Here is a 15224-nt window from a genome sequence, read left to right as displayed (position 1 = left end):
AACTCCAATATGACTTCCTTGCTTTTATAATCTATGCCACGATTGATAAAGGCAAGTGGGTACCATATGCCTTTTTCACCACCCTATTAAACGACCCTTATGCCTTCAGAGATCTATTTATAAACATGTCAAAGTCTCTTTGTTCCTCAGGACTTCCCAGTTAGAGTCATACTTTTAGGTACTGATTGGATGCATGTAAGTTGCGTGGTAAAAATTAGTAAAAGTGTCTTGACTGCGGGAATCCAGTCATCGTTTCACATAATGAATTTGCCAATATATTCCAGTGCATTAAGAATATATCAACTAATCAGTTACAGCAAGGTCTCCAGGTTGAGCTGTGTAACATGGAAAGTGTGAGAAACGTATCCAGTAATTTTCCTCAGACTGCACATGCAGGCGCGGAACTAGCTTTGGTAGGTACCAGTCGATCTTAAATAATGTCCAATTAATAAATCATCCGCTAAGTACCAGGCATTCATTTGCACAAACCAGGAGGGTCTCAGCTGAGAATTAGAAACCAATGAGAGTAAATGAAGGGTTAAACCAGAGATAAGAATTCCCTTAAAAGTAGGACCTCATGATTGAGATCCTTGTTCATGAATTCCTGAAACATCAATTTGTTTGTTTGTGTTAAATGTCTTCATGATTTTTGCCATTTTGACCTTTTATGTATTGTTTGATATTTCATTTCTCAGTTTTGATTCCGTTCTTATTTAACTGTATTCAAGTGAATAATTAGCAACAAAGTTGTATTTTTCACACCTCCAATCAAACAGACTGTCGACTCTTATGAGAAGGTAAAATAAGGGCCCCAACACCAGTGTGGTGCCATTCATTGAATGTCCAACACTATAGGAACACTATTCACAAAGTTGTCTACTTGATCAGCATTGTCAAGTAGCTCGTTCCAAAAACACCTCACACTTTTCAGGATTAAATTCCATCTGCCACTTTTCTGCCCATTTGACCATCCCGTCTATATCTTTCTGTAACCCAAGACTCAGCCTCACTGTTAACCACCTGGCCTATATTTGTGTCATCCACAAACTTACTGATCCTACCCCCCACGTACCGGTACCAGTCTCCCCGGACAGGCGCCGGAATGTGGCGACTAGGGGCTTTTCACAGTAACTTCATTGAAGCCTACTCGTGACAATAAGCGATTTTCATTTCATTTCACATAGTCATCTAAGTCATGGTCATTTAAATAAATGACGAGTAATAGGTGACCCAGCACAAATCCCTGTGGTATGCCACTAGACATTGGCTTCTAGTCACTAAAGCAGCCATCTGTCATTACTCTTTGTTTCCTATAGCTCAGCCAGCTTTCATAGAATCATGGAATCTACAGTGCAGAAGGAGGCCATTCGGCCCATCAAGTCTGCACCGGCCCTTGGAAAGGGCAACCTACCCAAACCCACACCTCCACCCTATCCCCGTAACCCCACCGAACCTTTTTGGACAACAAAGGGCAATTTAGCATGGCCAATCCACCTCATCTGCACGTCTTTAGACTGTGGGAGGAAACCGGAGCGCCCAGAGGAAACCCAAGCTGACATGGGGAGAACGTGCAGACTCCGCACAGACAGTGATCCAAGCTGGGAATCAAACCTGGGACCCTGGAGCTGTAAAGCAACTGTACCAGCGTGCCGCCTTTGAATCCGCCTTATCACGTTCCACTGTATCCCATTGCATTTGCCTTCTTTTTAAGTCTCCCATGTGGGACCTTATCAAATGCTTTGCTGAAATCCATGTGAACTACATCAACTGCACTACCTCATCGACACACTTAGTCATCGCTTCAAAAATTTTTTATCAAATTTGTTAGGCATGACCTCCCTCTGACAAAACCATGCTGACTGTTCATGATCAAGCCTTGCCTCTGGAGACAGATTCTCTCCTTCAGAATTTCCTCCATTAGTTTCTGGATGGTAGAGGTTGCAGGTTGGAGAGTATGTCAAGAAGCTTTGATGAGTTACTGTACTTGTTGCTGATGCACGCTGGAGCTATTGTGCACCAATGGTGCAGTGTTAAGTATTTAAAGGTATTGGAGAAAATGTTGATTAAGTGGACAACTTCGTCCTGGATAGTGTTCCTACAGTGTTGGAGCTATAATCAACCATGCAAATGAATATTAATCTATCACATTCCTGATTTTTGCCTTGCAGGTGTGGAAAGACATGGTGGAGAGTTAGGTGGTGAGTCACTACTGAAGATTCCCAGCCTCTCTGGCCTGCTCTTGGTAGTTATGTGTCTGGTCCAGTTGTTTTCTGTTCAATGGTGATTCACAGGATGTTGACAGTGAGGGGTTTAGTGAATGTATAGCCATTGAATGCGAATAGGTGGAGCTTAGACTCTTTTACTGGAAATGGTTATACCTTGGCACAAATGCTCGTTGACCATGGCATTCAGAGTTAGTTGGCCTGGGGCCCAGCTTTTATTGGCGTTGTTGCTGGTGAACGGGCTTCCACCGGACCTGTGCACCAGGATGATGGCAGTCATTGAGAATGTTGTTCTAGTTGAGGATCTCAGTTTTGTGATGCAGGTCTTTGGGAGTTCACCTCGAGGGGAGATGACTCGACACATTCGGCCACCTTCAACCCCTCACAACGAGCATCGAGAACAGGATAATATAGGGCCAATGGTCAGGGGCCCAACCTATTCGAGGCCTAGGGACGGCACTGATGCTTCACAGAGCCAGGGACCCGGGGTTGATTCCCGGCTTGGGTCTCGAGGAACTACGAGAAGGGTGGAAGCACAAGAGAGAACCCTTGTATTCAAGAGAGCACTTTCCATGATAAGGCTTGCCTTTGATTTGTTAAGATCCTGCTGCATGATGCATCGCCTACAGGTTTTGGAGGTAAGGTCTGGACATGGAGTGTCCGTGGGCCCGATACCTGGCGAGAAATGGGAGGCAAGATCCTGACTGAGTTTGAAAATTGGCTGCTATGCTTTAGTAATCTTGATCTGAAGGCTGGGTGTGTCCCAGAGCACAGTGTATTCCGGTCTTCAATAATATTAATCTTTATTAGTGTCACAAGTAAGCTTACATTAACACTGCACATTAACACTGCAATGAAGTTACTATGAAAATCCCCTAGTCGCCACATTCTGGCACCTGTTTGGGTACAGAGAGAGAATTCAGAATGTCCAATTCACCTAACAAGTACGTCTTTTGGAGCTTGTGGGAGGAAACCGGAGCACCCCGAGGAAACCCACGCAGACATGGGGAGAACATGCAGACTCCCACAGAGTGACCCAAGCCGGGAATCGAACTCGGGTCCCTGGCTCTGTGAAGCGTCAGTGCTAACACTGTGCTAACGTGCCGCCCAAGCCCTCGGATTGGTTGGGCCCCTGACCACTGGCCCTATATTATCCAGCTCTCTATACTCGTGAGGGGTTGGAGGTGGCCGATTGTGCTCAAGCCAATCTCACCAGTCGGGGCCTAGGTTGTGGATTGCTTGGGTGTCGGTATTAAGGAAATTAAGGTGCTACATTCGTTGGTGGCCTCAAGAGATCCCAAGGAGTGTTCGATAATGGGCTGGTTTAGCTAAGTGGGCTAGACAGCTGTTGTGATGCAGACAAAGGCCAAGCAGCGCGGGCTCAATTCCCATACCAGCTTATCCAAACAGGCACCGAAATTGGCGACTAAGGGCTTTTCCACAGTAAATTCATACTTGTGACAATAAAAGGTTATCATAATCCGGTCATGGCTTTAGCCTTTGAGCAACATAGACTGTATCAGTATACCTCAATTCTTCAACAATCCTGGACTTTATTCCTAGTGATTATGTTGTTGACTATTTGTTGTCGTCTTTTCTCCTGCAAGGGCATATGAGGTGTGAGCACAAGGGCAAGGGTCACTGGTTATCCTATCCTAGCAGAAACCATATTGGGTTTATTATGTGAAATATGGTCTGTGCAGTTTTACTCTTTTTTTATGTGCAGTAATTCTTGTGATTATGGGATGGGATTGCTTTCTGGACACCACTTATCTAGCTTATAATGAAAATGGGTGCATCTATTGCAGGGTGATGGGTGGTGTGGAGTTGGTTGGTAGTGTTAGTTTAAGTCCTCATTGAGATTTGTTTTTGCCATTTTGAATTTAAGAATTTGTGTTCAACTCCTTTGATGGCCCAGACAGTATATGTATCCTGGGGAGGACTGTGTTCCTCCTGATTTTCCCTCGAGGTTGAAGTGTTTTTTTTGGAGGTCTTTTCTCTTTAGAGCTATTGATTAGAAGGAATCAATTGGTGGTGTATGCAGATATAGATTTGGCCAATTCTTGGCTGATTTGATTTAAAAAAGATTGTTTGCTACCCCTCTACATTGTTGGGAGCCTTTCTCTCATGTGGGGGTAGGCTTGATGGGGGTAGTTGGGTGCCCACCTTCAAGTGGTCTTATATATTTGTTCCCTCGTGTCCTCCTTGATGAAGTTGAGTTTTCCATGTGGAAACAGTGCTTGTTTCTCTGTTGAATCCCTTAATATTCTTCTTGACGTGCAGTGCGGGGTGATGGCTAATATTTCTCGGTCAGCCTGGTCCTCCTTCCCGCAAGTCATTTTTCTTTTTCTCCTCAGCTGTGTGAAACATCTTGGTCCGGTCATGTGGTCTATGGAAGGCTCCCCCCATTGTACCCCCCCCCCCCCCCCCCACTCCTCCTGGGCACTTGTGGCGTTATGTCCAATGTAAATGGAGATGGTGCACTGCCCTGGGTGTGGTTGAAATCAGCTGGGGTGTAGGTTTTTGGGGTATGCTGGAGGTCCTGATTCTTGTGCGTCAGAGTGTTTTGGCCTTAGCCATGTCCAGTGTTGTGGTTGTCATTCTGTTGCCCCCCCCGGAGCTTTGATGACCCATCTCAAAGGCACTTATTAGGAACAACCAGAGAGGCTGGGTTTGTCTACATAAACATATAGAGTGATGTTGGTTTTGTACTGGGCCCGAGACATGTTGTGTTGGGATATATATGTATGTAACATCCTTTTAAAAACTGGGGATCTCTAGTATTTTCATTATATAAAGAATCCGTGATGGGTGCAGATGTATCTGGTATCCAAGAAGAGGTTTGTGTCATTGGTGCCTCTGCTGGAGTAGAGGGGGATATATATTGGCGTGTGCCTGAACGTGGTGTGAAAAATCTATCCTGAACTCTTGTGTAATTGCCAGCAATCGCTGCATGGGAACGTGTGCACCAGTATTCCATGTTTCCTGGTTATTCTCTATCTGGGCTTATAGAGGTATTACATTATGTCTAATGATTGTGATGAGCTCGTTATACTGCTGTTCTCCTGTCCCCCTTTGTATTCATGTATGCTGAGCCTTTTATTTTTATTGGTGTACTGTGCCATTTTGGTGGTTTTGTATGTTTTTTGTCAAAACGTAAAACCTTAAAAAAAAATTATAAACCTTGACCCTCAGGTTAAAATCACCACCAATCAGGGGCTGGTTTAGCACAATGGGCTAAATCGCTGGCTTTTAAAGCAGACCCAGGCAGGCCAGCAGCACGGTTCAATTCCCGTACCAGCCTCCCCAAACAGGCGCCGGAATGTGGCGACTAGGGGGCTTTTCACAGTAACTTCATTGAAGCCTACTTGTGACAATAAGTGATTTTCATTTCATTTCAATCAGCTCCTTATTGAGGCAGCCTATGGTCCTCTGGGAGTGTGACGATATTTATTTTATCTGAATAATTGCAGGCGGGAATGAACCTGTGCAATAATCAGCAAGCATTCCCACTTCAGATCTTACGATGGAAGAAAGGTCAAGATTAAGCAGCTGAAGATAGTTGTCCAAATGGTTTGTCCACTGTCCAAAGGAACACCTGCAGTGATGTCCACGCACTGGAAGAAATGGTCTGCAGCAAACAACCATCTTCCTTTGCACTAGTCATGAGTCTGGCCAGAGGTTTTCATCCCAATTCCAAAGTTTTACGAGAGTTCTTCATTTCCTCACGCGATCAAAATGCTAGCAAGATGTAAAGGGCAGTCACTCTCCCCTCTGAAATGCAGCTCTTTTAGTCAGATTTGGACTAAGGCTAAAATGGGAGCTTAATAATAGGAGACTTATGCTTCAGAACTAGCTACACCTCTATCTCACAGGAGTTACAACACTGGTGAACTGAGCATTGAAGAGCAAGTCATTGGTAGGGAAATGCAACATATTAGCACTGTTTGTGGCACCCATGTTGATTAGATGGAGCATTAATAGGGCAGCACGGTGGCACAGTGGGTTAGCCCTGCAGCCTCACGGCGCCAAGGTCCCAGGTTCGATCCCGGCTCTGGGTCACTGTCTGTGTGGAGTTTGCACATTCTCCTCGTGTTTGCGTGGGTTTCGCCCCCACAACCCAAAGATGTGCAGGCTAGGTGGATTGGCCATGCTAAATTGCCCCTTAATTAGAAAAAAAATAATAATTGGATACTCTAAATTTAAAAAAAAAAGATGGAGCATTAATTGGTTAGATCAGCTGTGTCTAGGCAATTTTTAATTTTATACTAGAACAACTCTACTAAAGCTGTGGCTTTGGTGCACACATCTTCTGCATACCTTGTATGCTGTCAGGCCCTTTAACTTTTTCTGTATCCACTGCCCAGAGCAAAGTCATTTTTGATATTGTGCAACTTAAATTGATTGAAGACCGGCATCTATGACAGTGTGGACCTGGAGGCCAAAATGGATCATCCACTCACATTTCTATATGAAAACTATTGCAAATCCTTAATCTTTTATACTAATGAGCTTTGTTGAGAATGTTTATGGAGTTTCAACCTCCCATTAGTTGTTTAATAGTTCACCATCATCCAAGACTAGAACATAGAACGATACAGCGCAGTACAGGCCCTTCGGCCCTCGATGTTGCACCGACATGGAAAAAAACTAAAGGCCATCTAACCTACACTATGCCCTTATCATCCATATGCTTATCCAATAAACTTTTAAATGCCCTCAATGTTGGCGAGTTCACTACTGTTGCAGGTAGGGCATTCCACGGCCTCACCACTCTTTGCGTAAAAAAACCCACCTCTGTCCTATATCTATTACCCCTCAATTTAAGGCTATGTCCCCTCGTGCTAGCCACCTCCATCCGCAGGAGAAGGCTCTCGCTGTCCATCCTATCTAACCCTCTGATCATTTTGTATGCCTCTATTAAGTCACCTCTTAACCTTCTTCTCTCTAACGAAAACAACCTCAAGTCCATCAGCCTTTCCTCATAAGATTTTCCCTCCATACCAGGCAACATCCTGGTAAATCTCCTCTGCACCCATTCCAAAGCTTCCACGTCCTTCCTATAATGAGGCGACCAGAATTGTACGCAATACTCCAAATGCGGCCATACTAGAGTTTTGTATAGCTGCAACATGACCTCATGGCTCCGGAACTCAATCCCTCTACCAATAAAGGCCAACACACCATAGGCCTTCTTCACAGCCCTATCAATCTGGGTGGCAACTTTCAGGGATCTATGTACATGGACACCAAGATCCCTCTGCTCATCCACACTACCAAGAATTTTACCATTAGCCAAATATTCCGCATTCCTGTTATTCTTCCAAAGTGAATCACCTCACACTTCTCCACATTAAACTCCATTTGCCACCTCTCAGCCCAGCTCTGCAGCTTATCTATGTCCCTCTGTAACCTGCAACATCCTTCCGCACTGTCTACAACTCCACCGACTTTAGTGTCGTCTGCTAATTTACTCACCCATCCTTCTGCGCCCTCCTCTAGGTCATTTATAAAAATGACAAACAGCAACGGCCCCAGAACAGATCCTTGTGGTACGCCACTCGTAACTGAACTCCATTCTGAACATTTCCCATCAACCACCACTCTGTCTTCTTTCAACTAGCCAATTTCTGATCCACATCTCTAAATCACCCTCAATCCCCAGCCTCCGTATGTTCTGCAATAGCCGACCGTGGGGAACCTTATCAAACGCTTTACTGAAATCCATATACACCACATCAACTGCTCTAACCCTCGTCCACCTGTTCAGTCACCTTCTCAAAGAACTCGATAAGGTTGTGAGGCATGACCTACCCTTTACAGAACCATGCTGACTATCCCTAATCATATTATTCCTATCTAGATGATTATAAATCGTATCTCTTATAATCCTCTCCAAGACTTTACCCACAACAGACGTGAGGCTCACTGGCCTATAGTTACCGGGGTTATCTCTACTCTCCTTCTTGAACAAAGGGACCACATTTGCTATCCTCCAGTCCTCTGGCACTATTCCTGTAGCCAATGATGACCTAAAAATCAAAGCCAAAGGCTCAGCAATCTCTTCCCTGGCTTCCCAGAGAATCCTAGGATAAATCCCATCAGGCCCCAGGGACTATCTATTTTCACCTTGTCCAGAATTGCCAACACTTCTTCCCTACGCACCTCAATGCCATCTATTCTAATAGCCTGGGTCTCAGCATTCTCCTCCACAATATTATCTTTTTCCTGAGTGAATACTGACGAAAAGTATTCATTTAGTATCGCGTTTATCTCCTCAGCCTCCACACACAACTTCCCACCACTGTCCTCGATTGGCCCTACTCTTACCCTAGTCATTCTTTTATTCCTGACATACCTATAGAAAGCTTTTGGGTTTTCCTTGATCCTACCTGCCAAAGACTTCTCATGTCCCCTCCTTGCTCGTCTTAGCTCTCTCTTTAGAACCTTCCTCGCTTCTTTGTAACTATCAAGCGCCCCAACTGAAACTTCACGCCTCATCTTCACATAGGCCTCCTTCTTCCTCTTAACAAGAGATTCCACTTCTTTGGTAAACCACGGTTCCCTCGCTCGACCCCTTCCTCCCTGCCTGACTGGTACGTACTTGTCAAGAACATGCAATAGCTGTTCCTTGAACAAGCTCCACATATCCAGTGTGCCCAACCCTTGCAGCCTACTTCTCCAACCTACAACTAGATGAAGGGCAGCACGGTGGCCTAGTGGTTAGCACAACCGCCTCACGGCGCTGAGGTCCCAGGTTCGATCCCGGCTCTGGGTCACTGTCAGTGTGGAGTTTGCACGTTCTCCCCGTGTCTGCGTGGGTTTCGCCCCCACAACCCAAAAATGTGCAGAGTAGGTGGATTGGCCACGCTAAATTGCCCCTTAATTGGAAAAAATAATTGGTTAATCTAAATTTTTTTTTAAAAATCCAAGACTAGATGTGACAGGACTGCAGAGCTTGGATCCAAGCCATGGGACTGTTCCTGCGGTTTAGTCACAGATGAAATTACTAAGAGCTGGATATAGCTTTTAGAATTAAGACTGGTCAGAGATTAGTGCAAATATTATTAACCCCTCTTTTAAATTAAAACTGTTTCCTCTGTGGGCTCTGGTTTCCTTCCGACCATTCAATTCCCCCCCCCCCCCCCCCCCCCCCCCCCCCCACATTAACAGAGCCACTTTCCCTCTTCAAACTGCTTCCTCCAGTTCACAAAGGCACTCCTTTTGTATCTAATCAGACTGCATACAGCTGCGGTCCTTTCCTGACCCTGCTGCTCTTTTGGGGAGAGGGATTTCTGCAAAGAGACAGGAATTCACGATCAATCACAAGATCAGGAATTCTAAATTCAAGCTTGCAGCAAGAAACCAGAGTGAAGCAATGATGTCAGGTGTGAAGTGCGCACAGAATTAGTTATGAGTGGCGCATTAAGCAATGTAGTGGCACTGAATGATATGTCAACTGAGCACTGCAGCACGGTAGCACAGTTGTTAGCACTGTTGCTTCACAGCTCCAGGGTCCCAGGTTTTATTCCCGGCTTGTGTCACTGTCTGTGCGGAGTCTGCATGTTCTCCCCATGTCTGTATGGGTTTCCTTCAGGTGCTCCGGTTTTCTCTCACAAGTCCCAAAAGACGTGCTGTTAGGTAATTTGGGTATTCTGAATTCTCCCTCTTTACCTGAACAGGCGCCAGAATGTGTCAACTAGGGGCTTTTCACAGGAACATCACTGCAGTATTAATGCAAGCCTACTTGTGACAATAAAGATTATTACAAACAGGCAAAACCGTCTTACAGCAGTGGTAGCTGTAACTAGGAGACCAGCATCCATGGACAAATTAATTTACTTTGGAGAAGCACTGGTTAATAAAAGGGACAGAAAGCATGGATTTGTTAAAAGCAAATGGTGTATGACTAACTGTCCTTGTGGAGTTTGCACATTTTCCCGTGCCTGCGTAGGTCTCAGCCCCACAACCCAAAGATGTGTAGGGTAGGTAGATTTGATATGAATTAGACCCCCCCCCGCAGGGTCGGAGAATCGCCTGGGGCCGCCGAAAAAACCCGCCCCCGCCGTAGCAGAGATTCTCCGCCACCCGGGAATTGGCGGGGGCGGGAATCACGGCACTCCGATCGACGAGGCCCCTGCGGCGATTATCCAGCCCGGATGGGCCGAAGTCCCGCAGCCGAGGTTTGAACCACCTCTGGTGGCGGCGGGATCAGCGCCTCGACCTGGCCCCCGGGGTCCTGGGGGGGGGGGGGGGGGGGGGAGGGAGGAGAAATCGGACCCCCGGTGGACAGGCCCACGATCGGGGCCCCCCGCTCAGACTCCGGGCCAGTGCCCTGAACGCTTTCTCCACCGCCGCCACCACGGCCTCCGCCATGGCGGAAGCAGAAGAGAGACCCACATTGCGCACGCATCTGTGGTGAAGTCACTGCCGGCGCATGCGCCAACCGGTGAAAGCCTTTCGGCCAGCTCCGCTGCCGGGCCTGAAAGGCTGCTGGCGCCGGTTTTTTGCGGCAGTCTTCTGGTGCCAACCACTCCGGCGCGGGGCTAGCCCCCAAAGGTGCGGAGAATTCCCCACCTTTGGGGAGGCCCGACCCCGGAGTGGTTGGCCCCCCCCCCCCCGTTACGCCGGGTAGGGGAGAATCCCGCCCAAGATCTGAAAGTGCGGCCTTTCACTGAGGACTGGTCAGGGGAAGCCCAGGAGTCAACCGGATGCAGCAGGGAGGCAGGAGCTCAGAAAAATGCAAGGGCAGTGTCAGTTCAGAGAAGCTAGTGTTTGAGTTTACTTGGGAATCTAGGGAGAAGGAATCACAAAAGGAGATTAAATCCTTTGAGGTGGGCCATTGTTAAAGTTATCCAAAGTGGCAGCCCACAGCATCTGATGCTCAAATTAGGATTACTAGAAATGGTCAGAGTTCCTCATTCAGCACAGTGGTAGTACAACATAACATGAATGGAGGTCTTTTCTGCTTTTTGGGACTGGGCAGGATGTTTTTATGGGGACCAGAACAATTTTCATCAAGGGCCGGGTACATGGCAATATTAGCTGTACTGGAACAGCATGGCTGGGTGGTAATATTGGGAGTAAGGCTGTCGCCAATTTTGGCACAGGCCCCCTTAGCAAGGAATACATTGCAGGGTGTGCCTTTGTCATTGCCTGGTGATTTTTGTAGTAATATTCTTAGTGGGCTTTTCACCGAATGGCTTACTAGGCCATTTCAGAGGACAGTTAAGAGTCAACCATTTGGCAGTGTCAGCAAGCATTTGGAGTCACATATATGCCAGGCTTGATAAAGATGGCAGATTTCCTACCCCAAAAGACTTAGTGAACCAGTCTATGATTCAAACCTCAAGATCAGCAGCAAATGAATCTTGGTTTTCAACAGGAAATGTTTTAATGATTTAACTTTATCAGCACGTGCACACATATATCCTGTTCTGAACATCACATCCGTACCCCTCACTCTGCCCTGTCAAGCCTACAGTGCCCCTCACGCTCAGCTTCACTTTCCATGCATTTCTGCACATTCTCAGCCATTCATCCACCCATCAACCTCACCCGTTCCCAGACAATTACTGTTATCAACATTAAATGTACTCAATTGGATAAACACATGCTGTACTGCCATTCAGCCAATTCTGTTTAAGGCACTAGACATGTTGGTTTTCAGTTTGCTGCATGGTTGCATCCTTTACCTATTGCAGGAGAAAAAAAAAAAGAGGGCAAAAGATCATGGAGAGCAAGAACCAGTGACAGTCTCCCACAGATCTCCACAACTGAGATGTAGGGGAGGAGACACAGATCAATGGCATCTCAGCATTCTTGGCCAGAGGAAAGTACCACCTAAATACTTGCTGGCTGAATCAAATAGAACCACAAATCATATTTTCAGCAGCAAGTGAAATATAATCATCTTCATATTAAGTTTCAACATTGTGTCTTGCCAGCACTAATTCATATATTTCCTCTCCTTCAAAGTCTTCACCTGGACAGGAGCAACATTGGAGGGCACACAGTTAAGACTCATGCTTACCATGGACTAGGTCAGAGACTCCTACTTTCAAGAGTCCAAATATTTGGGGTTTCAGCTGGTGACTCATCTCACAAGTGAACAAGGGCACAGTAGTTATAGGGACAGCAGTGATGGGTCCATATTGGAGGTTATAACCTCGCCAAATCTCTATTCAGCTGAACAAAGATTCTGTAGCCCAGGGGCTAATGAAAAGGATAATAATTTGAAGAGGAACACTAACACAGTAGCAGGCCTTCAACACACTATCTGCCATTGCATAGGGAATGGAGGAATCCACTGCAAGCAGAAAGTGGGTTAATTATGCACCATATTTGTCTTGCATGGATGGAGGAGTCAACTCCATAGAGTATTACTTGCAGCCATCAAATGAGTCCTTGCATACCTTGACCACAGTCATGCAAATACAGCAGGCCAATAAGTCTAGTGCTTTAAACAGGATATGATGTGGAGATGCCGTTGTTGGACTAGGGTGAGCACAGCAAGAAGTCTTACAACACCAGGTTAAAGTCCAACAGGTGTGTTTCAAACACAAGCTTTTGGAGCACTGCTCCTTCCTCATTCATTCACCCGAGGAAGGAGCAATGCTCCGAAAGCTAGTGATTCAAAACAAACCTGTTGGACTTTAACCTAGTATTAAGACTTCTTACTGTGCTCACCCAAATCCAATGCCAGCATCTCCACATCTTAAACAGGATCTAATCTTTGCCCTTACAAGGCTTGCTTTCTTCTCACCCAGTGCTCCATTCCTAATCAGTACTCAATATGCTGTCTCCCCTCCCAATGGCAGAGTCTGCACCTGCACAGGTGCACGTGGAATAATTTTCAGAAAGACATTCATGAGCTCCAAAACAAGTAGGCATCTACATCTCAGCAAATGGTATGAAAGGGAAAAAGTAAAGCGTTGTATTCCATGAAGGGCATGCACATGGGATATTGATATTCTCTCTTTTTTTTTTAAATAAACATTTCATAGAGGTATTTTTGGTATTGTAACAACAACAAAATAAACAATGTACATGAAACTATAAACATAGTGCAAAAGCCGTCTCCCTTCCTCAAAGGTCCCACCTTTATTAACCCCCTACTCCAAGCTAAACTAACCCCCCCCCCCCCCCCCCCCACTTCTGCTGACGATTAATTTTCCACGAAGAAGTCGACGAACGGTTGTCACCTCCGGGCAAACCCTAACAGTGACCCTCTCAGGGCGAACTTGATTTTCTCCAAACAGAGAAAGCTAGCCATGTCAGTGAGCCAGGTCTCTGACTTCAGGGGCTTTGAGACCCTCCAAACTAATAGTATCCATCTCCAGGCTACCAGGGAAGCAAAGACTAGAACGTCTGCCTCTTTCTCCTCCTGGATTCCCGGGTCTCCCGACACCCTGAAAAATCAGCACCTCTGGACTCAGTGCCACCCTTGTTTTTAAACAGTGGGCATGACATCTGCAAACAACTGCCAAAATCCCCATAGCTTTGGACATGTACAGAACATGTGGACATGGTTTGCTGGTCTTACCGCACATTTTGCGCACCTGTCTTCCACCCCAAAGAATCTGCTCATCCGGGCCACTGTCATGTGAGCCCGATGAACGACCTTGAATTGTATCAGGCTGAGCCTGGCACATGTTGCGGACACGTTGACTCTACTCAACATGTCTGCCCATAGACCATCCTCTATCTCTCCTCCCAGCTCCTCTGTCGGTGTCTCCTCTGACCCCACAAGTTCCTTGTAAATGTCAGAGACGCTCCCTTCTCCTACCCACCCTTTGGAAACTACCCTGTCCGGAATCCCCTTCAGCGGTAGGAACGGGAAGGTTGACACCCATTTACGTAGGAAGTCCCACACCTGCAGATACCCAAATTAATTTCCCCTCACCAACCCACAATTCTCCTCCAGCGCCCTCATACTCAAAGCTCCCCTCTATAAACATGCCCCCCATCCTTTCAATCCCTGCTCTCTGCCATATCCAGAATCCCCCCCCCCATCCACACTTCCCAGGGGAAACCAGACCGATGCTCCCTCTGCTCCCACATGTCTCCTCCATTGCCCCCAGACTCTGAGGGCCGCCACCACCATGGGGCTGGTGGAGTACTGTGCTGGCGGGAACGGCAGAGGCGCAGTTACCAATGGCCCCAGACTGGTGCCCTTGCATGAAGCCGCCTCCATACGCTCCCATGCCGACCCCTCCCCCACCACCCACTTCCTGCTCATGGCTATATTCGCCACCCAGTAAAAGTTACTAAAATTTGACAGTGCCAGCCCGCCCTCTCCCCGACTCCACTCAAGCATTACCTTCCTTACTCGCGGGGTCTTGCCCGCCCAAACAAAGCCAGTGATCACTTTGTTGACACGTTTAAAAAAGGACTGCGGAATAAAGATGGGGAGATGCTGAAATACAAACAGGAATATCGGGAGGAGTCATCTTCACCGTCTGTACCCTCCCAGCCAGTTACAACGGAAGCATGTCCCATCTCCGAAAATCGTCCTTCATTTGGTCTACTAGTCAGTAGAGATTTAATTTATGCAGCCGGTCCCATCCCCGCGCCACTTGAATGCCTAGGGACTTAAAGCTTCCCCCTACTAATCTAAACGGCAGCTCCCCCAATCACCTCTCCTGTCCCCTCACCTGGACTGCAAACATCTCACTTTTCCCCCATATTTAGATTACACCCTGAAAACAGGCCAAATTCCCCTAGAATCCTCGTGATTTCTTCCGTCCCCTCTATTGGGTCCGATACATACAGAAGTAGGTGGTCTGCATAGAGTGAGACTCTGTGCTCCACCCCCCTCCGGACCAACCCCTTGAGGCTCTGAGCAATTGCCAATGACTCTAAAACTAGCGTGAACAACAGTGGGGAGAGGGCCCATCCCGGTCTTGTCCCCCGGTGCAATCTAAAATAGCCCGATGTTGTCCAATTCGTCCGTCCGCTTCCACAGGAGCCTGATACAGCAACCTGACCCAGTCAATAAAC

The 15224-nt window shown here is 46.8% G+C and overlaps 1 protein-coding gene across 1 annotated transcript in view; it reads right to left on the bottom strand.

Annotated features, from left to right (window-relative positions):
- Positions 1–15224, bottom strand: part of ccdc14 (coiled-coil domain containing 14) — a 79510-nt gene that overhangs the window by 44771 nt on the left and 19515 nt on the right.

The sequence above is a fragment of the Scyliorhinus canicula genome, chromosome 2 (assembly GCF_902713615.1).
Source record: "Scyliorhinus canicula chromosome 2, sScyCan1.1, whole genome shotgun sequence".
NCBI lineage: Eukaryota > Metazoa > Chordata > Chondrichthyes > Carcharhiniformes > Scyliorhinidae > Scyliorhinus > Scyliorhinus canicula.
This window is presented reverse-complemented; position numbering and strand designations above follow the sequence as displayed.